At 39.2% G+C, this 27,967-nt stretch overlaps 1 long non-coding RNA gene across 1 annotated transcript; it reads left to right on the top strand.

The window, feature by feature from the left end:
• The first annotated feature begins 1,354 nt into the window (after nucleotides 1–1,354).
• Nucleotides 1,355–13,630, top strand: LOC117938463. Its single transcript, XR_004655399.1, has 3 exons — nucleotides 1,355–1,575; nucleotides 12,251–12,254; nucleotides 13,620–13,630. It is a non-coding gene; the product is annotated as an uncharacterized LOC117938463 (long non-coding RNA).
• Nucleotides 13,631–27,967: the final 14,337 nt, after the last annotated feature.

The raw sequence follows: 27,967 nt of genomic DNA, 5'->3' as shown, positions 1-27,967 counted from the left end.
TGAGTACAGACCTAGCATCCTAAACTGGAATACACAAACACAACCAAAATGTCCCTGATCCTTAGTGCAGAATCCCCACTAATAAAGCAAGAGATGAAATGTGATGGGACTAATGTTATTGGGGGGGGGGGAGGGGGTTGTTAATCTAGTAGCAGACTATGTCATTACTGCTTTGAAAGGAAAAGCCTGTAGATAGGGTGGAGAGATGGGAATGGAAGGTGGGGACTACGACAGACACACTGATAAATGAAGAAAGGGAGGGAGAAGCTCATTAGGTTACAGTGGTTGAGGGAATAGTCAATAAAAGTGAAATGATGAGCACGGTAAAACAAGGAAAGAAAGAGAAAAATAGATGACAGCGAAGACTGTGGAAGAAAAGGAGATAAGTGAGGAGGGGTAAAAAAAAAGGGGAGGAGGGTAATTGGGGAATGTTTTGAAATGTGGAAATAGAGTTACCGTACTGTTATTGCAATCCTTTTCTTTCACATAAACTTGTCTTGATGTCAGAATACCACAGAGTGCAATTATATGAAGTTTTACCCAGTCCATGCTCATTTTGATGAGGCATCTGGTTGTTAGTGATTTTTTTATTCTGTCAAGCTTTATTCACAGTGACAACAGTCTTTTCTCTCGCTCTTTTTTTACCGCTCCTGTCTGTGAGTCATACAGGGTGGGTGAAAATCAACTGTGGAGTCACTTCAGTGTCGGACGAGGGCAAAACAGCTGTATCCTTTAAGGTATTACTTTGCACATCACTGTGGCTTCAGTGCCAATGAATGGAAAATAAACCATCTTGTTGAATTGCACTGAGCTCGTCATCTACTTACTAGCAGCAGCAAGGCAGTACGGTGGCCTCGAGGGCAAAACGCAACAGCAAATCATAAAACAAAAGAGCAAAAATAAAAACAAAACAGCAAATAGGAAAACGCGACAGCAAATAGGAAAACACTTCAACAAATCATTAAACACAACAGCATTAACTTCTTCTCTAAAGATAGGGACTATCCAACAGAGCACGGACCCTCCCGATTGGACAGACGGATTGTTTGTCTTTTAACAGGAAGGAGAGGGGAAAAACACGCGCGAAAAGCGCCTACTTTGAACCAACTACCAATTTTGGCACAGAATAAAGTCATGCAGTCTAACAAGCTAGTGAAAGAGTCATTTCATTTCCTGTTAAAAGACAGACAGTCCATCTGTCCAATCACAAGGGTCTATCCTCTGCTAGATAGGCCCAGCCTTTTTTCGGTAGAAGTTAATGCCGTTGTGTTTAATGATTTGTTAAGGTGTTTTCATATCTGCAGTTGTGTTTTCTTATTTGCTGTTGTGTTTTCCTATTTGCCGTTGTGCTTTATGATTTGTTGAAGTTTTTTCCTATTTTCTGTCATGATTTCCTATTTTCTGTTGTGTTTTCTTATTTGCTGTTGTGTTTTTTCTATTTGCTGTTGTGTTTTCCTATTTGGCGTTGTGCTTTATGATTTGTTGAATTGTTTTCCTATTTGCCGTTTTGATTTCATATTTGCTGTTGCGTTTTTCTATTTGCTGTTGTGATTTGCACTTCAGGGCCACTGTACAGTAGAGCCTGAGGGCCTTTTTTTACCCAAAAGGTGAAGATAGACTGATGTTTATGACTAGATAGGATCTACTTATGTGGCTAGATAGAGCCAAGGGTGGTCTTTATTTTTAATGAAAGACTTGTCTTATTTACTATAAGCTTTGGTGTTTTTTTTTTTGACAGCAAAATAACAACTACAGGCCTTCACCAAGGACAAAAATGTTTCTCTGCACATCACACTCTTAATCATCCCACTGCTCAGTGCCCTGAGAGACTTTGTGACTTTCCTGTTTCTAAAATGTCTGACAATATCCCATTACCAATTAATAATTCCGGTTCAATGAACTTCCAATGACAAATGAGAACAGAGAAAGACAAATTTCTATCATACATTATACTGTAGGTGTTGAACTAGCATCAGATCCTAACCCTATTTTTATGTTGTTAGTGCATGTATACCAGTTTTATTACTTAATATATTAACAATTGTATGTATAACATTATTGTAAACAACATTAGTCATGATACATTAACACACTCACAATCTGTGGCTTACATATTTTTTTGTGTTTGACGCTTTATTAGTTTTTATTGGCCTACGATCAAATATATTTGAAGGTATAAGTGAAATTGAATAAGTACATTTTTGACAACCTGCATCCCATAAAGCTTAGTTGAGATGGAAATCTACCTTGAAATATAGCTTATGGCAGTCTGAGCCGCGTCCTTTCTTGTCCAATATGTTTATTGGTGATACCTGACTGCCTTGAGCACTTTTATAATTAATGATTAAGCTTGCCAGAAAATATCAAAGTCTCAATTACTTTAATAGCTTTTCCTGCAGAATAAAAAGCGATTGCAATATAACATCACCAAGGTGTGCACACACTGTAGACACACTGGTCAAAGTGTCAGGTCTGATATTCAGTTTTACAGTTACATCATTGTCTGGTCTAACTTTACATAATTCCCTAAGAGGTTGCAGATTATCTATTAAAACCGTTCCACTGAATGCCCTAGAGGAGAGACTGGTACAAAATGCCCATTTGTAAAATCCATTATATCAAGACTACAGAGACACAGATTTCTTTGAGTCATGTGGCCATTCTGAAAAAGTTTGAACACATAGGGCAACATGTTGTATTAACTACTTTGTTTGTATATACTGAACCCCTCAAGGAGATTTAAAACACAGATCTGACAACAAAGTTGCTCTGAATTCTTCTTCTATCAGGATACAGAACAAGCGAGAAGGGTTGCAGAGATTACAGCAGCAACCTTGAACAAGACAATCTTTTGCTGATAAGCCAACTTCCCTCACTCACCTCACTCTTCTTAGTCAATTCCCATTGACAGTACAGTGAATTTTGCAAGGAAAACAAATGTTCCTGTCTATTCTCAACAGACTTCAGCTAGCAAAATAAAGAGTGATAATAAATGTGTCAACTAAGAATAATCACAACTAAACAGTGAAAAAACACTATGTCTATTGGTATGTCTTTTTCTGTTGTTGTTATTATTGTATACTATTGTTTGCTGTTTTTAAAATGCCTTATTTATCCCTTTACGATTTCCTTGATTGCCGAGAAAGGTGCCTTTAAATAAAATGTATTCTTCTTCTTCTTATTATTAAATAAGCAATCAAGTGTAATGTAAGAATTGGACGTGTTGCATTGAAATTTTGTTTATACATGTTTAGAAAGAAATACTATACCAATGCTTTTTTGTTTCTAGTTTTTGCAGGTCAACTTGTTACGCACTGAGGCTACTGTGTGTGCTGCTTGCAAGTCCTCTGAGTACAAAGCACTGTTGCAACCACACTAAATCTAATATCATCAGTGTTATGAATGCCTGCCAAGAACCACGGATAGACGGCACTGAGGCAGGATAAAACCTATTAACCCATGTTTATTTCCCAATTCATTATTTGATTCCCAACGTGACTCAAATCTAATTTCCATTTCTTGTAGAACAACAAGTTATCTCCAAAATAACGAACTCTATTAAGATATCGCTGTGAGAGCCATTTTTCTCCCCTAAACATCCTCTATGGAAAATAATATCTGAAGCTGCAGTGGCCGTTGATCCAAATGATGCTGGAATTTCAATCTGTCACATCTCACAGAACAGAAAATAATCACAAAAACAGATCAACATCATTAGCCCATAATAGCATGCAGGCTGGAGTTTAAAGTTCTCAAGACAGTATTTACTTGAATAAGACCCTGTTTATACTTTGTTTTTAAATATGTCTTGGGCAATCAGATCACAAGACAGTATACAGACAGCACTAAATACAAGTGACCACCAAGACCCATTGTGATCCTATCACTCAAAATCACTTGCCCAGGTGGTCTGGACCATATATCTTTTGTAGTGTAAACGCTAATGTGTCCCAATGCTTCCTTGACAATGTCATCAATGCAGGACTTGGTGGTTGCCTTGGTGACAGTGCGCCAACGCTCTATAAATTGTCTATTTTACGACAGGTTGTACAAAGTGTTGCGTGACCGTCCACAGTTTTGCCCTATGGAAGGAGAGGTGTTGGATTCTGCTGAAAGCACCATCTCCAGCTGTACCGACACAACAGTTACTGTGGCTGGTGAGCGTGGGGACCAAATACCAAAAGCGGAAGTCACGTGGGCAGAAACAAAATCTGAACACAGGTGGGTAGCTGGAGATGCATTCTAGACACAGCTGTGAACGGTGATGCGTCTCGGCCTTCCACTTGTGTTGCAATCACACAAACACACAAACGGGTGTGAACTCCAACATGTGTAAGCTGCCTGTTGATAAAGCAAACTGATGGTCTCCATATACAAAAAAGACAGTAGCCATAAAGCAATGCTAAAATGGAGAGGTACAGTACCAAATTCAGTAGTTTTTTTTTTTATTGGTCTATACTGTAGCAATGAAGGAATATAACATCATAAGCGCCTGTAAGATTCACCTGTTTTTGGTTGCAATGGTGTATAAAAAGAGTCTTAAAAAGAGAGGGTTCAGGGAAAGTGTTATGATTCCATTTTATATTATTACCCTGAATCCACAGTACCCTCCTAATCTGCTTTATTTTACCACCCTCACTGTTCTCTTTCCATTATGCAAGCTCACTCTATGATCTCCAACAGTGAAAGGTTGCTTTATCTTATAACAACAGAGAGACAGACGATCAGAGACTTAGTACACCTCAGAGAAATCTGGAAGAGAATGGAAAGGTAGAGGAAAAGGGAAGGAGAGTAGGGGAAAAAATGTAAGTTCTTGAAGGAGGGAAGAAACAGAAGATGATATACACCTGTCCCATAACACCATACAGAGGTATTTTACCAAGGACTACAGCATTAGAAGAACATTGGAGCTCTAGTATGCTGTACATTTATCTGAAGAGTTCTCAAAAAATATATTCATAGCGAACAATACTGCAACATAATATAAATCTTGAAATTGCAAAGAACCTTGTTAGAATAGCCTTATCGAAGAGAAAACCGTTATAATAAATCAACTATAGGGTCACAGCCTCAAGGTCTTAGTATGCTTAGTGTGCTATGTCTTTACATGAAAAAAGCAGACCTGTAGAGTAAGGTTATAATTCTCTGTGAGTTAATCATTGCAAGAGGCCCTCTTCTACCCCTTCAAAAGCCTCTATGTTAATCTATAAATATTATTGCCACTTTACACAGAGGCCGGCTCAATTGGTTCTGATTTATCACCTGATCAAAATATGAACATATTACAGATACGTACTATAATCTTTATCCAAAACCTAACCACTCATTTGGGTGCCATAATTTAACTGTCAGTGCCGCATGTTGCTCACTTCTGGCTTAACTCCACTTCCTTGAAAAGACCGTGATCTGACGGTGTCTGTACCCAGCTCGCAATCACGAGTGACGCTGCTAGCCGCCGCCGGAGCTCTGTAGTGATTAATATAACCAGAAACTGATGCTCGGATTGTTTTATTCTATATTTACATTACAGCGCTTTACTTAGTTTAAAAAACTTCTATTTTAGGTATATAATATATGGTCTATTGGTGAAGAAGCTTTGATAACTGTGAGGGGGGACATATTTCGTCCCCACCGGGGAACAACATTTTCGTTTGTGCTGTTGGTCACGATAACCCCGCACCCCAGCCTCTGACATAAGAAAGACTTTGTTCAAGACCGGTTCAAGACCAGCAAGGAGTTGGTGCCGCTCTGGAACCAGTTTTTCTGGCATAGAGCCGTTCTTTTGCTGGTGAAACTCAAAGAACTTGTTCGGGATTAGACCCCGGCTCAGAACCGGCTCATAAAATGCCTTGGTGGAAACAGGATAACAGAGAGAGACTTACAGAAGCAAAGATGGATAGAAAAACTAAAGGCTAAGGATTTTTCAAAGCAGAAGACAGCGAGATTGCCCTTGCAGTAGAACCACCTTATCAATTTGATTAGAGTGTGAAAAGACACTTAAGATCTCAATTGCCAGCACATTAGTAGTCTACTCAGCCCCCTCCCGTTGAATCCAATGGCTAATGTTTGGGGTAGCGGTGGAGTTTAAAAAGATTATTTGATTTCACTTAGATATGCCCCATGCATGTGAAATCAAATAGCGATTAGATAATGTGTGACCTATATATAAAAAGGGCTTCATTTGAAACATTGATTTGCATTTCAAATGTTTTTGCCAAGCCAATAACACAACAGACAGCTCCACAATATATGTAAACATATTCGAATGGCAAGAACTACTAAATGACAAAGATTACAGTATTTCTGCTCAGTCACTCATGTAAATTAAAATTGTAAGAGCTTTTCAAAACTGTTTTAAAAGACGAAGCTATGATGTAGATATATAGGAGATGAAGTTTACTTATTTCCCACTGATCTTGCTCAAAGAGCGCAGCAGTAGGCTAAAAGTAAGTTCCGAGTGGGTAATTTGAATGCATTGGATTCTATGAGAGATGCGGTAACATTAGCGATTTGCGGTATGATCTATAATATGAAAACTGTTTAAAGTGCTGTAAATTTACATTAAAGGTAAGATGTCTGTTATATTTACAATTTGGCATTGCATAATATTATGGCAAAAACTACCTGAAATTACAAGATTAGGGGCGGGTTGGCACCTAATAGTCCCGTGTGCTGCTTGCTTTAGCTAGCTATTCATTGCGTCATACCACAAAACAGGGCCGTGGATAATCTTCTTTACTTTTTAAACTTTCAGATAACGTCAACGAAAGTGTGAATAGAATATTGATCCATCCAGATTTTCTTCACGTGCTTTGAATCAAATGATTGACAGCAGTTTAGAGCATTTATGTCGACAGAAAACATGATGATCAGTGTGCTGTCATCTCTTTTAAGACGTCACATAACAGGACAGCAAAGTAGCTAGAAGTCCTATATACATTGCATCAGTTGTATTTTTGTTGGATGTAACAATGCCAACATGTTTTATCCCTGTCAAATAAAGAGAAAATAATTCTGTTAACAGTAACAACAGTAAAATAATTTTTGGCTCCAGACAAAACTGCCAGTGACTAGTCCAGTACAAGTATTCACCTTAAAAGTTAGGTAGATTAAGAATGCATTGTATTTATTCAATCCATAATCTCTACCTTTTTGTCTTTTAAATCTAAAAGTATTTGATTAGTATACATTTCAATTACTTAGCTATTTTTGAAAATTGTTTTATCCTAGTTTAAAAGCGGAGACAAATGTTAGCAATTTATGTACAGTAAGTGGCTGTTCTTCATTAAGTATACATTTATTGTATTATGGCACACACAATGGCTCATACTATAATACATTAACAAATATACAATAAAACGACAATAACAAAAGCAAGTACAATATTTTTAGCTGCATCAATGCACATAGTGAATGAGGTCATAGTGAAGTGCACTTACTCAGGTGTTAAAATCATATATTCAACTTAATGCCATTTGAAACCCAGGCACAATTTGACAACTAACCCAGTTCAAGCAAAACCATTACCAGGACTTGAATTAATAAATTGTACAAGTCTGAATAAATTAAAAATGCAATTGAGCATGCTTTAAGGTGCAAGCTACTCTGCGGAGCCTCCTGCTCTCCCTGCCCGCCGTGTTGACTTCCTCATCTCTCAGAGTTTACTGTGGTTGTCTGGAGGTTTGGCAGGCTAATCTGGCTTGTCTGGCTCGGAGGGAGGGTATGAACTAGGGCATCAGGTGCTGGGCGTGGGCCCGCCCCATTGGGCAACTGGATTAACTGGACCTAGAGATAATAGGACATGTTAGTAATCTGACAATTACAGCACAAAAATCACAACATGCTACTTCAATAAAGCACATTGGAAACTTCTGTATTCCACTTCTGTGCTTTAAAGGTCCCATGGCATGAACATTTCACTCTCTGAGATTTTTTATCATTAATCTGCATTCACCCAGCCTGCATATATTCCCCTAGTGGCTTGACATGGCGATAGGTGTAAACTGAGCCAAGTCATTAAGAATAGGTTCTTATTTACAATGGCGGCCTGTGATGTATTAAAATAACTCAAGCCACAAAGTTCAGTAGTTAACATTTCCTACATATAAACATGTCTACAGTTTTTTTGTTTCTAATCTACAATGTATGCAAGTAACGTTAACATTACAGACAACGAGATAACCTAAAACCAAACTCAATATTATTGACGTTATTATTACATCAAATCCACACAATTTATATAATAAAGTCATGTAGTACACTGTCTAAAATATATTTATAATTCAGTAGTAATAAATGAATTCTTGTTTAAAAATAACTGACGTTGACAGTAGTCCTTTTTAAAACCAGAATAATTACGCTAAATGACATTACACTTGCTAGTTTTCCTCAAACCTTGCATTAAATTAGTTAGTTTTATAAACTTGGTAAGGTTGAATCATGTAAAACCGCTCTATGACATTGGCTAAAATTTGACTACGATACAGTTTTTATAAAGAAATTCAGACGTTAAAGTTATTACCTCAGTAAGGAGCTGATGAAACGATGCTTCTCTGTGGTGCCACGGGTAGTAGCATGTTGTTTGAAACTATTGGGGGTCTCCATGATCCGCCATTGCTGTAAAAAAAACTTGCTCGATGAAAGATAAAGGAACTCTCTCTTCAAGGGCTCTAGTGAAAACCAAAGCTAAAATGTAAACAGGCCTTGTAAAAAAAAAAAAATCTCCTTTTTAAAGACAGCAGAGATTCTATACACCTTAAAATAAACAACAAAACAAGCCAAATTCCTTTCATTTCTGCGCCAGCGGGCTCATGCTGTACAGTATACACACAGAATCATCGGATTTGCACTCTTGAGTCCCATACCGCAGTGCCTCTTATCCAGCAGTCGAAACCTCATTAAACTCCTACCACTTTGACGTGAGTAAGGGACTGTCTAAAGCCAGTGAAGAGGCAATTGGATTTGATCTGTCACTTTTCCATAAATACGTTCATTCGAGGCCCGTGGATTGCTTCAGCTGTGGTGCTCATCACATTCAATTCTTTAGCCCTGGATCCAATTTTCAAGGAAATTATTAGTGAACCAAAATAGCAAATAGCAGGTTTTGACTGCAGATCACCTGGTTAAAAGGTAAGGCGGTCACTTGCTAGGGTATTATCACCATGGAAGCACACTGTGAACATGCATGCCCACGAGCACGCACAAGCCAAGCTTTCACGGAAGGGGAAAAATTAGGATGTAGGGAGCAGTTGCTGAGGTAGTTTGGGAGGTTTTTAAATATCTAATATTGGTTTCTTGCTATATCAAAAACACACACTTCCTAGTCTCATAGCGAGACTAATCATCACTAACATAGCAGCATTTCAAGCCAATAAAGATGACTCACATCACCAAGGGAACAGAGCAGAACTTCATGCCATTTCTTTTTTTTTTGCACTCACTTCCTCTTACTCCACAAGTCTGTCTCACCAATTCCTCTCATCCTCACCTTCATTTCACATATTTTCATTACCTCTACCTGCTTTTCTACCCATCAATACCCCCCCCCCCCCCCCCCCCCCCCCCCCATCTCACATCATCAAGCTTATATTCTTTTTCCTCATCTAAGCAAACTGATTGGGATGCTCTCAAAAAAGGGTTCCGGAGCCTGTACAGCAATCACAGACAGGATGCCAGCAAGCACTGAGGGGCGTGGAAAACATATTTCTTTATGCACCCATACATATATACATACATACATAGGCACATATCTACGCACAGGCACTAATGTACTGATGGCTGTTCTTGGGCAAGGGTAAGACGGGTCAAGTGCATTTACAGCTTTCAGTTTTTATTGGTGTTTGTGATGACCTACGCATTTTGTGTTCCCAAACGCAAACACCTCATCACCTAGCCCATTACGGAAGCAACCACCAAGGACAGAAAGGCAGGGCTTGGGCGAGCAAAGAGAAGGTGTTTAAAAGAAGGATACATTCATAAATACAGTGATGTTGTGCTACTGGTGGTCATTTAGCAAGATAGAGCACACATAGTCACACAAAAAAGTGATTAAAAGGAAAAGAACACAGGGTTTCAAGGAGCAAGGGTGTGAAGTAATTTCACTGAAATGTCCCCACAGGACAGAAGAAGGCGTAAAGTTGGTTGGTAGTTTGTATGTTTTATGTTTTTATCTTTGTTTATGTGTGGCCATTTGCATTTCTGCATGTGAATGTGTGTCCTTTTGCCTGTGTGTGGTGCACATATGTGGGTGTATGGTTGGCAAGTGGTTATGTAAGGCACTAATTGTCATGCAGTGTGCAGGGTGCAGACACTAAGCACAGACATGAAGCTTTCTCTAAGCCCAGAGCAATGAATATTAAAAATACTTAAGAATAACATACCCACAGATCCAAGGGAGAGAATGTCAACATCAAAATACTTTCTGTTCACATAGATGTACTAATTTCTACGTATAGAAGTACATTTAGTTTATCTGGCATATACTGTGTACTTTTGAGTGTCAGCTATGTCTTCATGTGTTTGTTTGTACCTACATGTGTCTTTGCCTGCCTGTTTCTGATTTCAAAGTACATCAGAGGGCAAAGCTAAAGATCGTTGTTAATCACATTGACTTAAAACCTCTGGGACACAGATCCAGATATTTGAATTAATAAACGTATGCCGCAACTAAACAGGATTTCACGTGGTTCCAAGAACGTGCAGATGGTCCTAACATACAGTGTGCATGTAATATTCAGGGGCTCAGAATTATGTTAGTTTGATGCTGAATTGGCTTAACTACTACATATTGATGGCTTGTGTTGTGTTCTTTAAAAAAAAGATTTGTTGTCTGTTGGGTCATTCTACGATTTATAAGATGAAGTAACTCGGTTGAAATCTGGAGATTTTGAACGCTTTGAGTTCATCGTCAGCTTCTGTCATATCAGAGAATAATTTAAGAAGGGAGATATTTAAATATGGATGAAAATATATCAAAGAGCATAAGGATTTTGATTCAGCATTAGTCAAAAATAAATGTAGTGATTCATTTTGTATGAGAAGTTTCTTAAGCAATTTGCAGCCCGTGTTAGGTAAGACTTTAAAGACCCATCACAATCATGAGCATTCATGTGCCACACCTTTATTTTGTCTGCACTCCCTTGAACCCCTGCAATCCAATTATTTAGAGAAATAAGGTATGTTTTATCAAGGCATAATCCTTTGAATCTCTTAATTCATTTTACACTTGCTACTGTTTCTAACCCCATGCCAAACCTGAAACATTTTGTGTGGCCAAGTCTTTAAATGTCTAACACACTTAAAATTAAAAATATAATGTATTTATCAAATGTCCAACTGCTGTCTTACAACAATAATAAGGGATTATGTAATCAAAGAAATTCTCCACTCTCCAGGAATGTAAGTCTATGGTTACTCCAGCTACTGGCCCTTTGCCCTTTTTGGCTAAATGTCCTTCTGGAGCAATGAAAAATGAAAGCTGGCGGGTCCACACACGCACGTCAGTGGTGCCGGCGGGTCCCAGGTGATGCGTCCGTGTATTTCTGGGACCATTGAACACTTCACACAAGTTTTAGACTAAATTCCCTTTGTATAAAATCAATAATTACTATTATTACCACGTGTTACAACTGCCATCTTATTATTTGAATTATAAAAAAAGTCTGCCAAGCTCCCATCCAACAAGAGATGACATTGTCTTCAGAGTTGAGTTTAGTAGAATTTCAGTTTTTTTCCCCTCTTCTTTCTTTGTGCACTTTGAACATGATGTAAGTTATTTATTCTTACATAGGTGCTTTATGCAGCAATTAGGATGGTTTACATGTTTACCCTAAACAGGATATATGACCATTTTGGTTTATTAATGCCTTTCATTAATCAGCGCTGCTTTAGGACACACTGCCATTGACACCGTGGCAGAGACATGAGGACATTCTGAGTAAAACGTGCAAAAACATGGTTTTCTGTAATATGAATCACGTATACCACATTGCTGTGAAACAACATCCACAGTAAGCTGCAGTGTTATACGTTTCCTAAATGTGGTTTTCCTGCGCTCCAGACAACCATTAACCTCTTACACTCTCGGGACACTGGTAAAGAAATGTTCAGACCAACTCTTTGACAGTGTGACATAGAGCATCAACGTCTGTTTCGAAAAAACTTACACGCCAAGATTTCTTTTTCAGTCTCTTGTTCTATGTCTGTAACTCACCAGGCCCAAGGTCTTGAATTGGACAATAACATGCCTGAGTAGTGTGTAATCAGAGCCCTGCAAGAAAGAGAAGAAAAAAAAGGGTGATTGGTGCAACATTCGGGCAATGGCTCAGGTTCCCTGACACCAGAGGGGCTTCCTGTATACATTTGAGCCACATTAGGAGTGGCGATGGCCAGGGAAGAACAAGCGGACTCTCTGGCTTTTCCTGGCAAACCAGCTGGCTTAATGTGATTAATTTGTCTTTGGTATGCTGCATTACTACTTTCCATTACATAAACAGCTATCTCATGGGGTTCTTACAGTTCATGTTGCTTAGTCTGAAGAAAAAATGTAATGTGAGTCAGCAGAGATTAGCTAGTATTACAGCAACAAGAGTTTAACACTAGAAAAGAAAGAAAAGGAAGACGTGTTTTTTTTTGCAGCCTGTAGGAATCAGATGACTTCCGTGTCGTTTTCACAAAAGCGAGTATTTTGTTTCTTTTTGTTGCCAGTGTTCATGTTCAATTCATTCAAAAGGTGAGACAGAATTCCCTCAAAGTCAATCACCTCACAGTAGCTCACAACTGCTCCTTTTCTATAACCACACAATTACAATATTTATGAGAAGTCCTGCTGATGGAAATACTATTTCACTGTCTGTGCTCCCCCCCATCTCCCCTTTTCTTTTGTGGTCCTCATTCTTTTCTGCGGGCTTATTTTAATAAAAAGTGTGATAGTGAAAAGCTCTGGCATTCGGCGGGCTTGTAATTTCCACAACACGATGATGTGAATAACTATAAGCTGATGGTTCCAAAGACGCTGACAGTGCCCAGAATAAATACATTAACAAAACACAGGAGAATGAAAGGGCAGAATTCCTCTTTATGTGGCCCCACTTTGCCCCTGAGAGCCTCAAACAATAAATCATAGAAAAGCATTGAAAAATGAAATGTTCATCACAATGACCTTAGACAGTGGGAGAAAAGCATGAGCGAGCAAGGCATAATGACTGCATTGAAAAGAGGAGCGAATAGAAGGAAACACAAATGTTCCCATCAGGGTGAATACCTTCTAATACACCTCCTCCGGGGGAAGATTATTGATAGAGGGTATGATTGTGGGTGGTGGGGATAACATTAAAATACTCCCACTACCACTGCTCCTGCTGCACGGCCTCTCCTTCATTCCATAAACCTCACTGCTATAATATGCAGCAGAATTGCTACAGCATGCAAGTGAAATCTCAACCATTTGCAGTTGAGGGTTGTGTCCTGGTGAGAGATGACTTATTCATGGCATGCTGTACGTATCAGGGGCAGATTATCAACCTATGGGACACAATCTCCTACGAAGGGCATTCTAAAGACATGTTGACGTGTGGTATTGCACTTTATATGCTGCCTGTAGCTCATTTTCCATTTTGTAGACTGAAAACCAAGATCACCCCTAATAAATTCAATTAAATTCAATTTATAGTTTAAAATCATGAATGAACTGTATAAACTTATTAGTACTCCTCGTGACTAGCAAACTGACTTTCAAGTGTATAATCAGTTAAAGTGCTCATATTATACTTTTTGGCTTTTCCCTATCCTTTCTGCTATTATATATCTTTTTGTTCACGTTATAGGATGACAAGGTGAAAAAGCCCAAAGTCAGGATGATCAAAGACTCCACCAAGAACAAAGCATTTCCAGGGTCGCTGTATGAAGCGAATATATGCCTTTTGTTAAAAAAAAATGCAAGGAAGACACTGAGCCTGGAAACTAAAGGCCCAATGTGCTCCTCAACTTTGACTAGAAATCTGTAACAAAGGTGCTAGCCAACATTTTAGAAAGGCACATCTCTTCAATTATAAACCCGATCAAACAGGGTTTATCCCAGGTTGGTTCTCATTTTTCAATGTACGGCGGCTTCTAAATAATATGCCAGCCAATCAGGCGACTCCATAGCAGCTGTCTTGGCCCTTGACGCGGCCAAGACATTTTATCAATACAGTAGCCTTTCATGTTCGAAGCTCTTAGGAGATTTGGAATTGGGGACACCTCCATTGCTTGGGTTAAGATGTTATACCTCTGCACCAAAATCCTCCATCTTCACCCATAGTGATAAATCTGGGCCCCTTACGCTGCACCGCAGAATCAGGCAAAGCGACCTGTTGTCGCCCCTGCTCTTCAATGTGACCCTGGCCCCTGAGCCCCTTTCAATAGGGATCAGGAGCCATCCTGGCATCAGGGGCCTTAAGATAGGCGAGGTGAAAAGCCGGGTGGACAGATAAAGATAGTTTGGACCCGCATTTCCTTGACACACTGCCTATACACTACACTAGTGAAAGACCATTTCACCTATTGTATGTAGGGCTCAAAATACCCCGTGACCCCAAGCATTAATTAAACTTAACTATGAGCTTTTATTGCCAGGTATGTAGGTACTTTGTAACACACACTATGATTCTCGCCTAGATGCTAGCGCGGCATGTCCTAAATACTCCTAATACTAATTGAATTATGCACCAAACAAGCCACTTTGAAATGTTGCTGTTTTCACGAATACAAAAGTTGGGTGACCCTCACCACTAGACTAAAAAACGTTGACCCTCCCCTCAACAAAGACATGACCTTCCCCTATTTTCCTCCTGTGGACCAGCCCAGCTCCACATTACAGACCCAAAGCTAGACCACAATGCTTACTTAATGCCAGGTCAAGACATAGTAAGATCTCAACCCAAACCTCTGAAAGAACACCAAAACTTTACACAGATTTAGACAGGAAGACACAGGACTTAGTGTAGCTCAGGTGTAAATGTCAAATGGCAGGTGGAGCCCTCACCGATTGAACAAGTAGCTTTTTTGTCCTTCTAAAGGTGATAACATTTGCAGCCTTAACCGAGCAGACAACTATGCAGCATCATCCATGTGACAACTGTGAAATGACACAGTTTGTCTCAATTAATTGGATTCACCTGGAACCTCAGGTGTAAAACAAATCCTGATTACATTAGATCTCGTCCTGCTGGATTTAAAACCAGCGGGGCTCTGAGTCCTAAGGCAGCACAAGTATCACTAGGACACTCAAGTTAGGACTTTCTAGGATAATGATAGAACCACACACTGCGCACACTCATGCATATCCCTTATCATGACACACTGATGCCATTTTGTTTTGTATGTACATGTCCGTATCTGGGGTCATCCCAACCGAGCCAAGGCAAGGGAACTGTGGGTAATGGTGGCCCCTGCTCTGGGGACAGCAGCCATTTCATGGCTGGTCACTCCGGCCTCTCCCATCACTGTGTTTTGATCGATCCACACACCCTTTCTTTTTCCCTGCCTCTCCCGGCTTCCCTCCCTCTCTCCTAGGACACTTGACGCCGGCTTACGCAGTGATGCATTTGATTGCACAGCACCTCACCAGGGCCAACTCATCAAAAGCTTGATCCAGGGAGAGGCATGCGGAGGAATGAGTTTGGTGAAGCTATCTCTATTGGAAACCTGTGGATAAGATAAACTCTAAAACTTGAGAAACTACAGAGCAGAAAATGTTCACAAATGACAAAATGTAGCGTCATACTATCAGGGCGGTAGCGAGTGTAAAATATGTGCAGTAGATAACAGAGCAAGGTTTGACGGCATGGGTTGAGCAAGAATGTCCCACACCTCTATTGCCACATGCATCATCCTGAGGGAATGTTTAATTTATTAACTTCATTAAACAATGAAGAGTGCATTTCCACTATCATACAAGAATTCCATTTCAAAAGTTTAGCGTTAAAGCACAGCAGACCTCTGGTTCATGTTACAGTTACAGCTACCGTACAACCACTACGGCCCAGCTACCCCATATACTCAGTGTCCTTCACTTAGCCGTGTCACTGCTTCAGACTGCCCATTTAATGATTCAGCGGGCTGTCCCAGCTCTTTGCTTGAACTTCTCACAGTGTTGGCCTTTATTATTGATGAGACACTGAGTGCAGGATATTCAAATATGCAAGATTTGCAAACTTCAGTCAAAATTCTTCTCTCTTCTGTGCCTGTGCTGTCAAGTGGAGAAACTGGGAGAATATAGTGTGCGTGTCACGCCTTACCAGTAGACACTCCACAGGGCCGTTACAAACCTCTCACTCTAACCTCACACACAGATAGCAGTAGTGATTAGTTGTCCACTTCCTCACTTTTTCAGGGCAGGAAGGCCTTTCTGAACCTGAATGTTCATGTTCATAACAGCAGGTAGAAAACCGGCACGTTGTAGATCGCTCTATACTCACACCGGAAACCAAGCAGGCGTGCTCTAAGCTGGATTTGCTTGAGCAAACAAACTCTTTGAAATTAAATCTTTATACACAAATGTGAGACATTGTGCTTGTGTGTGTACAGCTCTCCGTGAGTGATCCGGTAAAAAAAAGGCAAAATGACTTGTGCATCCCGTTTGTAAATGAGAAGTCTATCCTTTCATGGAGACCCACAATCCTTTGCACGCATTTTCTCTCCTACAATTTCTTTTCTCTCATCTCAAGCCTTTTCTCTGTCTCTGTACTCTTTTGTGTTACCCCGGTATCAAATCGGTCATACTTGTGTGCTTGTATGTGCACACACACAGTGTCTTTCTCCCTGGAACAATGGTGTTCTTTGGTTGAGAGAGCAGGCGGGCTAGATAAGGCCAGAGACTTGATCCCATCTGAGACACACTCCTCACACACAGCTCCAGTGTAATTACAGCCCCCATCCATGTTAACCATCAGTCCCTGAGCATCCCCACTGAGACAGTTTGAATGTTGATCTGTCTCTTGTTGTTGTGTTTTGTCACTATGTGCTGTTGGATTTCCAATATGTGAATTAGTTAAATCTTGTGTATTTGTTCAATATTTGTGACCACACATGGCACACAGTAAGAATATTATTTCTTTCCTTTTCCAATATCTTTTAAGAAAAAGAGAACAGGGTTGGCTTTAGTAGAAAAAGAAGAAGAACAGTTGATTTTAGAAAACGTGACATAATTGTTGGACATCCTGCAATCCCCGGTCCCCTGGGTGAAAGTCCTGCGTTTTACCCATCCAAAACTCAGACCAACCTCCCTACACAGATTTTAGATTTTCACCTTTTTCATACTACTCACTACGGTGTGAATTCACACGCTATCGCAAGGTAATGTAGGTCAATGGAGGCTAAAGGGTGTTGATTAACACACTAAAAGAGAGTATGCCTCTTAATAACACGCCAATAATGGCATACGAACTGGCGTGTCATGCATACGCCATTTCAGGAGATCAGTCTGGTTATATTGTATAACCGTGAATATTCACAGAGACTATGCATCCATTGGTCATTGCACTTAAGGGAGTAATGGACAGATGATCATCAACTGCCAATGATATGGACAAATAAGGCGTGGTAGAGAAACACCAAGTTTGGTTGATGAATGTTTCCCAGAAATAAAAGCATGTTAGGAAGGAACACAGAAAGGACAGTAATCCTCATTTGTCTCTGACAGATTCCCTAATGCAGACAGATTTGGCATTGGATGTTTTATGAGCTGAGTAGATAAATATTGAGTCTGACCAAGATAATTGAATGAGAAAAGAGAGAATCACAAGGAATAAATATATAATATAAAGAAACCGGTTGGCTGAAGTTCTTAAAAGCATGGCGCGTGGTGAATATAAGCTAATGATGGCTTCTGTCCAAAAACTCCATAAATTAAGTTAGATTGCAAACGCATAGCTGAATGAATGCCGAAATGAAAACACTGTTACAGGTTTGCTGAACAAATTTTTACACATACATACATATGAATCAGTCTAATTCAGTCTTTACATATTTTAGAACCAGCCATAAGCAGTGCATCCTAACACTACCAACAGAACATTTTTTTCCCACCGTCTGCTGCCACCCCCTTCTTCCTCTCTGTCCCACCTTCCTTTTGCTTTTCTGTAAGATTATCTTCCATTTTATTCCACCACAGGCTAAGAAAATAGATTGTTTGGGCCAGGAAATGTGGCTTAGTGTGCAGGAGATTGTGCGTTTCATTTTCACAAATTCAGTGTCTATGTGTGTATGCAGATGTCCCGCGTAAATAGTCATTTGTAACTAATGCAATTGGATTACAGTTGTGTAGACCTGCTTTTTTCTGTGTAAGGCGTTTCAAATCCATGGGCCTGTGATTGAATTACCTTTTGTTCAAAGCTGCATGGTGCAGCAGGACGGGATGTAGGTGTCCCGCGTTCTGTAATTATTTTCAAATACACTAGCAGACTGCTTGGTGTGCTTGTGTGTGTGCGGTATGTGCAGTGTGACCAAGCACGTAATTCCCCACTCAGGGTAGCCGCCTTAGGTTTAGCACGCTACGTCGGCTCCTGCAGAGCTGCCGAGTCACAATGCTGCATTTATGTTGATGTGTCATGTCCCAACACTGCGGTGGAAAATTACCCCAGAAAGTACAGAACAACCTCAGAATAATAGCCCAAATTCTGACATTTACTGAAATAATTTCTTTCGTTTGTAAGTCACAATGTGTCAACAACACACAGTTTATTAGATGATTGCGATCTGACCCAAGGATATACTCTTTTGGGAACAGGACTAAAGCATGTCATCCAGAGATAACTATTCACTTAACTGAAAAAAGATGCAATGTAATGTAACACTACACAATAAATACCAACACCCCTTTTAAAAAGACCAATTAACTTTGGAGTGAAATAAAAAAGAACTAAGTTAATTCAAACCACAGCACTATTTGATTGCCATGATTGTGACTTTAACTGCTACTTAAAATTTAAACTTCAGCTAGTTGACATCTCCCTTTTTTATTTTTTATTTGAACTTGCTGTCTTTAAAAACATGGCGGTGTGGCCGGGGTTGGATCAGTGGGTAGAGCAGGCACACATATACTGAGAGGTTTATTCCTTGACGCAGAGGTCCAGGGTTTGAATCCAACCTGTGAAGATTTCCTGCATGTCTTCCCCTTCTGTCGTGCCTTTCTCAGAAGCTGTCCCTTAAAATAAAGGCCAAAAAGCCACAAAAATATGTATGGTATGATAAAACATGAATCATGAAAAAATGACATAACAGGCACCAACTTAGCAAAAGTACCTGATGGAAAACAAATGTGCTTTTCTGGGAACGTTAATTATTTACCTAATTAAAGCAACAATTGTTGCTTGAGGAAGGTTTATTGAGTTTGTACTTTGTATCTAAAATTAAACACAAAAGCGGCTCTGATGCATACAACACCTTTGACATGAGGGTAGTTTTTTTATGGCACTATACCTCCCTGGAGTTTTTGTGTTACATTACCTACCCCCCAAAGTGCAATGCTCCAGACATGGCTATTTTTGAAGCTTTTTAATGATAATTGCACACTGAAATTCAAAATGGTATAAATCGGAATTGGAAAGCACTTTTAGCGACACATCACACACAACTGTGAGTTTGGGACCATCTATTATACTTTTTTTTTCATTTCTTCTTTATGGACAAGGAAGATTTAAACGTCTTCCAGGCTTTTTACAGAGTGGAGGAGTGAAGTATCAATTTACAGTATGTATTTTTGAAACCGCAGTATAAGCAAAATTAAAATAAATGATTGATGAATAAACCAGCTGTGCTTGCATTCCACTGATTTGCCTGTAATGTATCTCTGTAAATGTCATACCTCAGTCTGAACACCCACGTGCCACTCCTTCTCGTTTACCCTGTTTTTTTTTTTACACTTTCAGGCTTCTCTCTGTAACTCCGTGTTTTTTAACGTCACAATGCGATGAATTGTGGGTACCTCCCTCAGGCAGAGTCTGCAGAAACGCAGACTTACGGAAATTGTTCAGAAAGGGCACAAAATGTCCGTGAAATACCCCTTATGCACTTGACAATTTGACAGCGGCACAGCCCTAAGCCCTTACAGACTTAAAGTCACACTAAAGTCTGTGAGTGTGGAAATCAAAATTGGGCATCAGACTGCTACAAGTAAAATACATCCTCAGAAGGCTTGTGAAATCATTGCCATCATTTGAGAGCTTGCATGATAATGGTTGGAGGGCAGTCTCCCCATGCATTCCTTCACCCAGCTGTAAAAGTGAAATACTGCTTCACAGCCCCGACTGCTGGAAGTGTATATCAGTCTGCGTTAAAATACTATCACCCCACTAAAGATTTCTGGGCTTTGAATCAATAAATACATTTGTGAACTCTCAAAATTATTTGACTGGTTTGCTGCTTCAAGAACTGACTGCATATTTGCTAGTAAAACAAGTGAAAGATACTGGAGTGAGTTTTTACTGTCTATTTTTGAAGATATGTGGTAATAGTCAAAGACTCAGAAGAGCTGTCAATAAAAAGTGTACAAACATTAAAAACTGACTCATGATGCCTCTACCATCTCTTCCTTGTCCTACATTTATTTATCTCACAAATAATTTTACCTCACAGTATGTTTCTTAAAGGGACACTATATGTTTGCATACATACATGGCACCCTCAGAGCAAGGGTAAGTGGTGATAGCAGTGGTGTTGGAGTGTGTGTGTTGTGTGCGTCCCCTCTTTTATGGCAGAGCGTTTGCAGATGTCCTTCAGTGATGCTGACGGAGTGCATAAATTCATTACTCCCCGAACAAGACAACCTATCATTCTCAACAGTGGTTCTGCACACATTCACATACAATGCACATTTGTGTGCAGCACGTCAGTGTGGGCAATGTGTTTAGCATTTGTGTGTGTGTGTGTGTGTGTGTGTGTGTGTGTGTGTGTGTGTGTGTGTGAAAACTGGTGAAGGTCAAGCAGATAGGTGTAGTCAGCCATAACAGACGCTGCCAGTAATATTGATTGACAGTGTTTACAGTAGACAGCCCCACTTGGCATGCCATTGTCATTAAAATGTAAGACTTCATAAGAATGTGCACATATATGATTGCTTTACGTAGAACAGGAACGTCTAGTAGCTATTGAAAGCCTATTTTTTATTATTTATTTATTTTTTAAGGGGTGGGAAGAAAAATTTAAAATCATATGTATTGTGATTTTTTTTCAACAATTTATCAAATTGATTCTTTCCCCCAGAATCAATAATTTTTATTTTATAACCAATGATTCACCTAAATATTTTCTACTTAAACAATACAGCCGTCATTTCTGTTTCCAGCTAAACAGACAAAAAGCAGAAAATTGAGAAAATACATGTTCTGTACTGCTTTCACATGTACATGCAGTGTTGGGCAAGTTACTTTCAAAATCTAAAATATTATAGATCGCTAGTTTCGTTCATTTTTGAGTAATTACTTATAATACAATTTACTGTCTCTAAATTGTAATGCGTTTGCGTTACTTTTGAGTTACTTTCATCAAAATAACACCTAAAGTTTGACTCGGCAGCTAGCGTGTGAATTTCACAACCTGATCAATTAAGTCCCCTCTTTATCTACTTTAATACATCATAGAATATTCATAATAGTTTCTTAAAATGTACATGAATATGCAAAGTAAAGCTAAACAAATAGATAATTAAAATGTACAATAGGCAAGTAGGAGTAAATGAAAATACTCAATTAAAACTACCTTACAGTTGTATTGAAGTACGGCATTGTTGTAAAATGTTTATAAAGCACTATAATGAGAAATTCACGTTGTTAAGTTTAGTTTAGTTAGGTTGTCTGACCGTTTGGGACACAGATGTTGTCCGTTCCGTCTCTGGCTCTAACCGTGGGAAGAGAGACGGGACAGCACCTCGCTTAAACGCTGCGTCACAACTCCTGAAAATAATATCCATCTCGCAAGTGTATCTGTCTCTGCAGTCCTCTCAACCATCGAATACAGCAACAGGAAATTATACTCACGGCTTTTTTTCCTGTGAAGAATGTTTCGCTGTGTTAGGTGAATTCTTAGAAAAACAAAACACCACTAAATGTTGTGTTAAAATGCGTTGTAACTGGCGTTACTGAGATTGTAACGAGTATAATATTACCGATGTATTTAAGTAATGCGTTATCTTACTGCGTTACAGCAAAAAGGAATACATTAATGTAATTGGGTTACTTTTGTAATGCGTTACTCCCAACACTGTGTACATGTGATGTGCATTCTTCTTAAAAAAACAAAAAGTATTTAGACATGTCTCATATTATATAGTCTCTTAAAGTGCATTATTCAAGTTTTGTTTTTGTTAAAGAAAGAAACTTTTTTGAATTGTAATACTTGTAATACCCAGCCATATTATTTCATTTTTTAAATTTTTTGCCCAGTAACTTTACAGGCTGCTGTTTTGTCCTCTTCATGTCAGTCAAATCGGTGGCTTTGCATTTGGGTGTAAGAACAATTTAACTCACTTTTTCTTAAATTCCTTAATAATTTTTACCATCATTTGTGAATTTGACTTAACCCGTGGGGAAAACTATCAATTGCTTAGTGCTTAGCTTACCAGTCAAGTTTTCTAATTAAACCAAATATATCATATTAACTTCTGTCTAGTGTCAAATTAAGCATAGTTGTACAGTATCAATACAATTTTGGGGTTTTTCCATTTACTTTTTATGAGAAAGCAACCAATAATTCTATATATTGTAATGTGACCCAAATGAGTGTAGAGTGAATAATTTCTAAGATTAAGATAATTTAATAATAACATTTAAAAAAAATAAAGTATTGTAAAGTACTTCTGAAAAGAAATTCATCTGCAGAAAAGTCGAAAAAATGGCCACTAGATGGCCAAAAAAGGATGCGAAGAAGAAACAACGAAGAAATGGGCGCTTTTGTGAACCGCAAGCCAATCGTCACAGTGGGCGTTCCCATGCTCTACAAAGTGGACAACTCTAGTCTCACTTTACCAGACCATCCACACGCTGCAGAGCAGGAGGGTCTGGCTAGGAGGAAAAACGTGCTCCGGGTTTATTGGAATTTCTTTAAACAAATCACAATCATCATGGACGGCATTAAACTCTGCAAAGTCATGCTAGAGAAATGCATGGACAGAAAGTCTAGCTAGCTGATTGGATTTACCCTGCTGAGATCTGAGGAGCAGTTACCCATAGTCCTTATAAAATCAACAGAGTTTAAAATTCCAACACAAAGAAAACAGACATCGACAAAAATACATGCATCCAGAGGAATTTCCTAAGGCAACGGAGCAATCCCGGAAGTCGAACGTTAAGGATATAGACTACCAACTCACTGACCAACCATGTGCCTTTACCATCCCTAGAGCTTCACCGAGGCTAAAAACCTACTAACATAGAGAGATACACACACTGTAGGCACATTCGAAAACACACAAGCACATAGTTTCATAGATGTTTTGAAAGGGATTCAAGCTTAATCGAAAGAGGTCACAGGCCCATTTCAAATTTCTTTGCTATTATTTGTAGATTATTCAGCCACTCTCATTTCCTACCATTTCCCCTGGTGATTTATGACTGGCAGAGGTATAAAGGATATTGCTTTAAATGGACCACAAATGGCCCTTTCTCATCCGCCCAATGAAGTTATTCAATTGCCACCCAATATGGCAGGGACAAATGACAGCCATTAGGGTGCAAAGCTTCCACTTGCACTTTGGCCTGAGCTTCTCACCTAATGTTTACACTGGCCATTCATCAGCAGGGTTTGATCACTGGCTAGAATCTCTAAAAAGATCATTATTTTCATCATTATTATGACTACTAGAGCAATTTCATATGTCCTTTGACCCTGGGAATTCCACTTGAGCACACATATATGTTCTGTACTACACAAAACATGAAAATAATGTTTTCACATAAGCAACCTTAACATTTTAGTCAGAACTACATGAGGAGTATTCCCTGCTACTAGGTGCTTGAAGAAGTTCAAAGAGGCTGGAAGAGGTCAAAGAGCTCAGACAGATCAGAGACAAAGACATTGTGGTATTTTCTTAAAATGTCATTGTCTTTGATGCCACCCACAGTCTGAGATGAGGTGAAAAGTGAATGAGGAATGGACAGAGAGGCGAAAATAATTTGAAAGCCCTCCTTTTCTTTTTGTGAGACAGTAAAAGCAAGATAGAAAGATGAGGAAATTGGATTGAACATCTGAGTGGAACAGAGGACACAAGAGTATAAAGGGTGGTGAGAAATTGTTAAGAAAGAAGTCCATGGTATAAAGAGCAGCTTAATAGAAGTGGGATGAAAACTAAAACTCTATCACCAAATCATCAAAGCCCCCAGTGTGTGGGAGCAAGAGCAAGGCAGAAGGAAATGGCAGAAAGAGAGACATGCGGCTGTACTTTTGTGACAATGCAATGTACATGTGGAGACATTTCCAGATTAATTTGCCATTTGGAAGGTATGCTGCAATTTTGTTTTAAAGAATAAAAGGGTATTTTTGCTTTCACTGCCTAACTTTTAAGACATGGAATGTGGTGGATTTGTTCTGTTTAATGCCTCTACCAAGCAGGGAGACATGTGACATCGAACATAAAACCGTATGGCATGACATGTAATCATGTCATGGCATTGGTTTCTAAGAAAAAATAATTAAGGCAATATTATGCTGCGAATGTGGCGGAAGACCTTGTGCATCTGACAGCAACAATTTAATTTATGGAGCCATCAACTGAGACATCCCTCTTTTCACAAAGTTAATGTTAATGGTTGCAGTGGCAGGTGGTTTGATTGGTAATCAGTGATGCCAGCCCATACCACAGTTAAGCTGCTTTTAAAAGAGTAATAGCCTAAACCCCGCCCCCTCCATGTTAGCAGATGGAGCATAGTCCAAAATAAAAGGTATCAGTCAAATGAATGTTCCCAAAGGTTTCTGTGATGTTTGTTAAAGTGTGTGTTCACAGCTGTGATTGATTCACACTTCCAGTGAGTGTATGGACGGAATGACACCGCGGTTCCACCACTGCACAGACATGAGCTCTAAAATTACAAGATGGTACTGCCCGTCTGACATTTTGGCTTCACTTATGTACAGTGACGCATTCATCTCTAAATACAGTCTATGATCCCACCCTATTTCTACATTCATGACAGTAAAGAGCCACGAAAGGCGGCGTATCGTAATGCTACGTTTGCTGCCATTCATTGTCTGAGACATGAGCCCATTGCTTTGCAAGGCATTGTGGGTTTACAGGCAACGTGGGACTGACAGCAGAGAGAAAAAAACTCTTTTGCAATGAGGGGAAAATTTGAATCTCTGTACTGTTTGCTTAAAAACTGTCAAAGAAAAACTGACATAGTGATGGGACATGAACTTCCGTATTTACTTGCAGTGTGAAGGAGTTGTTTTGATGTACATTCTCTTTTCAATGTCCCTGGCCTCCAGGTTTAAGGATACAAAAAAAAGCATTACTTCTCGGCACAACCTTAGGTAAATTTTTAGAGAAAGTGCAGGTTGCTAATTTACACGTTTGCTACTCATCAAGCTATTTGTCAGCTTGTGAGAGTTGAAACGTCCACCGCAATTAGCGAGAACTGGGGGAGGCAATGTGCAATTTGTTGGCTTCCAGTGGGGCTTCCTACATCCCAATGTGTGCCTTTGGCCACTTAATAACAATGACTTGGCCGCCATGTCAGCCTGCATTGTTAGTCACTTATTTCCAAAAGTAAAGCTAACACGGTGAGCCGCCTCATTTAAGGTGAGACGGTGAAGACGGTAACATTCATGAGCATGTGTGCTTGTTCCCACATGTCTTTTCACCCAACCTTCTGTCTTAATTATGTGAAAAAAGGGATGAGGGGCGCATCCGGCAAGGGAGAAAACCCAGAGTCAAGACAAGTTTGAAAAAACATCTGTTTTGATTGCCAAAGTTTGGTTGAGCTTCTGAGTTCATTTCTTTGAAATCAGATGACATAAGCAGATATGTAGCAATCACAGGAGGATTATTTTTGCATTCACATTACAGACAGATAGTAAACTTTCATCTGCTTACCACCGTGGGACAATTTAAAATTCATCAGCCAACTGGGTTTTTGGTATAGCAAAAAATCTCAGAATAATGTGTTAATACCTTCAAGAAAGTAGTAGTTCATTGTTAACTTCCCACCTGTGGACATATACATACACAATATAACTAACAAAAAAGGCCTCATCCACGGAAGTACAAATGCTGGAGTTGAAAGAGATTCCTAACATGGTGTATTTGAGGATAAAGTTTTGAACTGTTGTAGGTGAAATGTTTGACGGTCCTTAAAACGAGTGATGTGGGAGATTCCCCAAATGATGGCACAGAGGAAAGGTCGATCAGAGTTAATCAACAGGCTCCAGACAGTGGCTTTCGGCCAGACATAGCAGCTTGGCGATGTATGGCGTAACAACCATGGATCCTCTGGGATCTCAATCCAGGGGCAGGTTGAATGATGTGCTTGGCCGGGCGTGGTTTTCACATATGCCAGGGTAAACTGGGTAACTGCTTTCCAATCCACAACGTTAGAGTTCCAGATACTCAATATAGAATAGGACAAAGAAGACAGATGGAGAGCAGTTTATCATTCACACTCAGCTCCAAATGAAATGGGATCAAACGGGATATAGTTAAATCTAATGCAACTAAACACACAATTTGATGTTTAAAGAAACTTATTTTCCAGCTGCCAGGGTGAATAAATCAAATATTGTGAATATACTGTTGCTCATCATTTATATTTTTGTCTTTAAGTGTTGCTTCTTCTCTTTTGGTCCATTTTTCATTCTCTCCTAACCTGCTCTGTTTATGTCTTGTTTCAAACGTCGTTCCTAAATCGTGTTTCTTTATGCTACATTAGCTCATGGTCTCATAAAAGAAAACTTAAATCTGAGAAAGAATGATATCAATGTGCTACATTACTTGAGCACACATATATTTAGCCCCATAAAGGCTATAAAGCTGACAAAGTAAAGTAGTAAAGTGGGTAAGTAAATTAAAAAGCTGAAAATGAATGAAGGCATGAAGGTACATACCCTAATGATGAATTAAGATTCTTTATGTGATGCCAAGCTCTCTCTATTTTTGCTGTTTCTTTATCTCACTCATTTAATTCAAACTTTTTGTCTGCTGGCTTCTCTCTCTCCATTTGGCCTCTCTTATCAACTTTCCTCCCCTCCATATCCTCTCATTTCTGTCTTTTCTCTGGGGAATTTTATCATCCACTCCTCTCCCTATCTTTTCTTTTTTACTTTTACACCTTCTCACTCCCATAATGCTCAGACCTTTGAAGGGCTTAGCGAGCAGCACATTGAACAGTAAACATTTTACAGCATTTTCGGGAATCATAAAGAGAAGTCGTTTCATCTGAGTCCTTAAAAAAATGTTTAATAATGTCAGTGACTCACTGCAAAGAAGTACACCTCCTCCTTAGTGGGAATATTTGCAAAGTTGCCTTGCTCGCTGCTGCATGCCGTACTGAATGAGGTGTGTGGGTTGGTGCAGGTTTAAAGAGTGGGAACACTTGATTGTAAGGGTAAAATGTTGAGGGTTTGTCAAGTGTGGATGTGTGTGTGTGTATTCCACTGTAATTTCACACAAATGTGTGTACACATGAATTCATGCATCTGTACATTGTACTTAGCTGGTAACATAGTATTACTGCTTTCCCCAGTAACGATAGTAGGCTGTAATTAATTCCCAATTTTACAAATTATATCTGAGTTTTCAGTAAAAAGTAAGTTAGTTGTGCAACTGCCCTCTTTGAATATCATCAAATATTATTTAAAAACATTTACTCATGTAAAGTATGAGAGGATCTTAGAGCCCTAATATACACCTAGAACTTCATCTGCATGTTCAAATGCAATAGATGGCCATTCATATATATATATATATATATATATATATATATATATATATATATATATATAT

Source organism: Etheostoma cragini, chromosome 23 (assembly GCF_013103735.1).
Source record: "Etheostoma cragini isolate CJK2018 chromosome 23, CSU_Ecrag_1.0, whole genome shotgun sequence".
Classification (NCBI taxonomy): domain Eukaryota; kingdom Metazoa; phylum Chordata; class Actinopteri; order Perciformes; family Percidae; genus Etheostoma; species Etheostoma cragini.
This window is presented reverse-complemented; position numbering and strand designations above follow the sequence as displayed.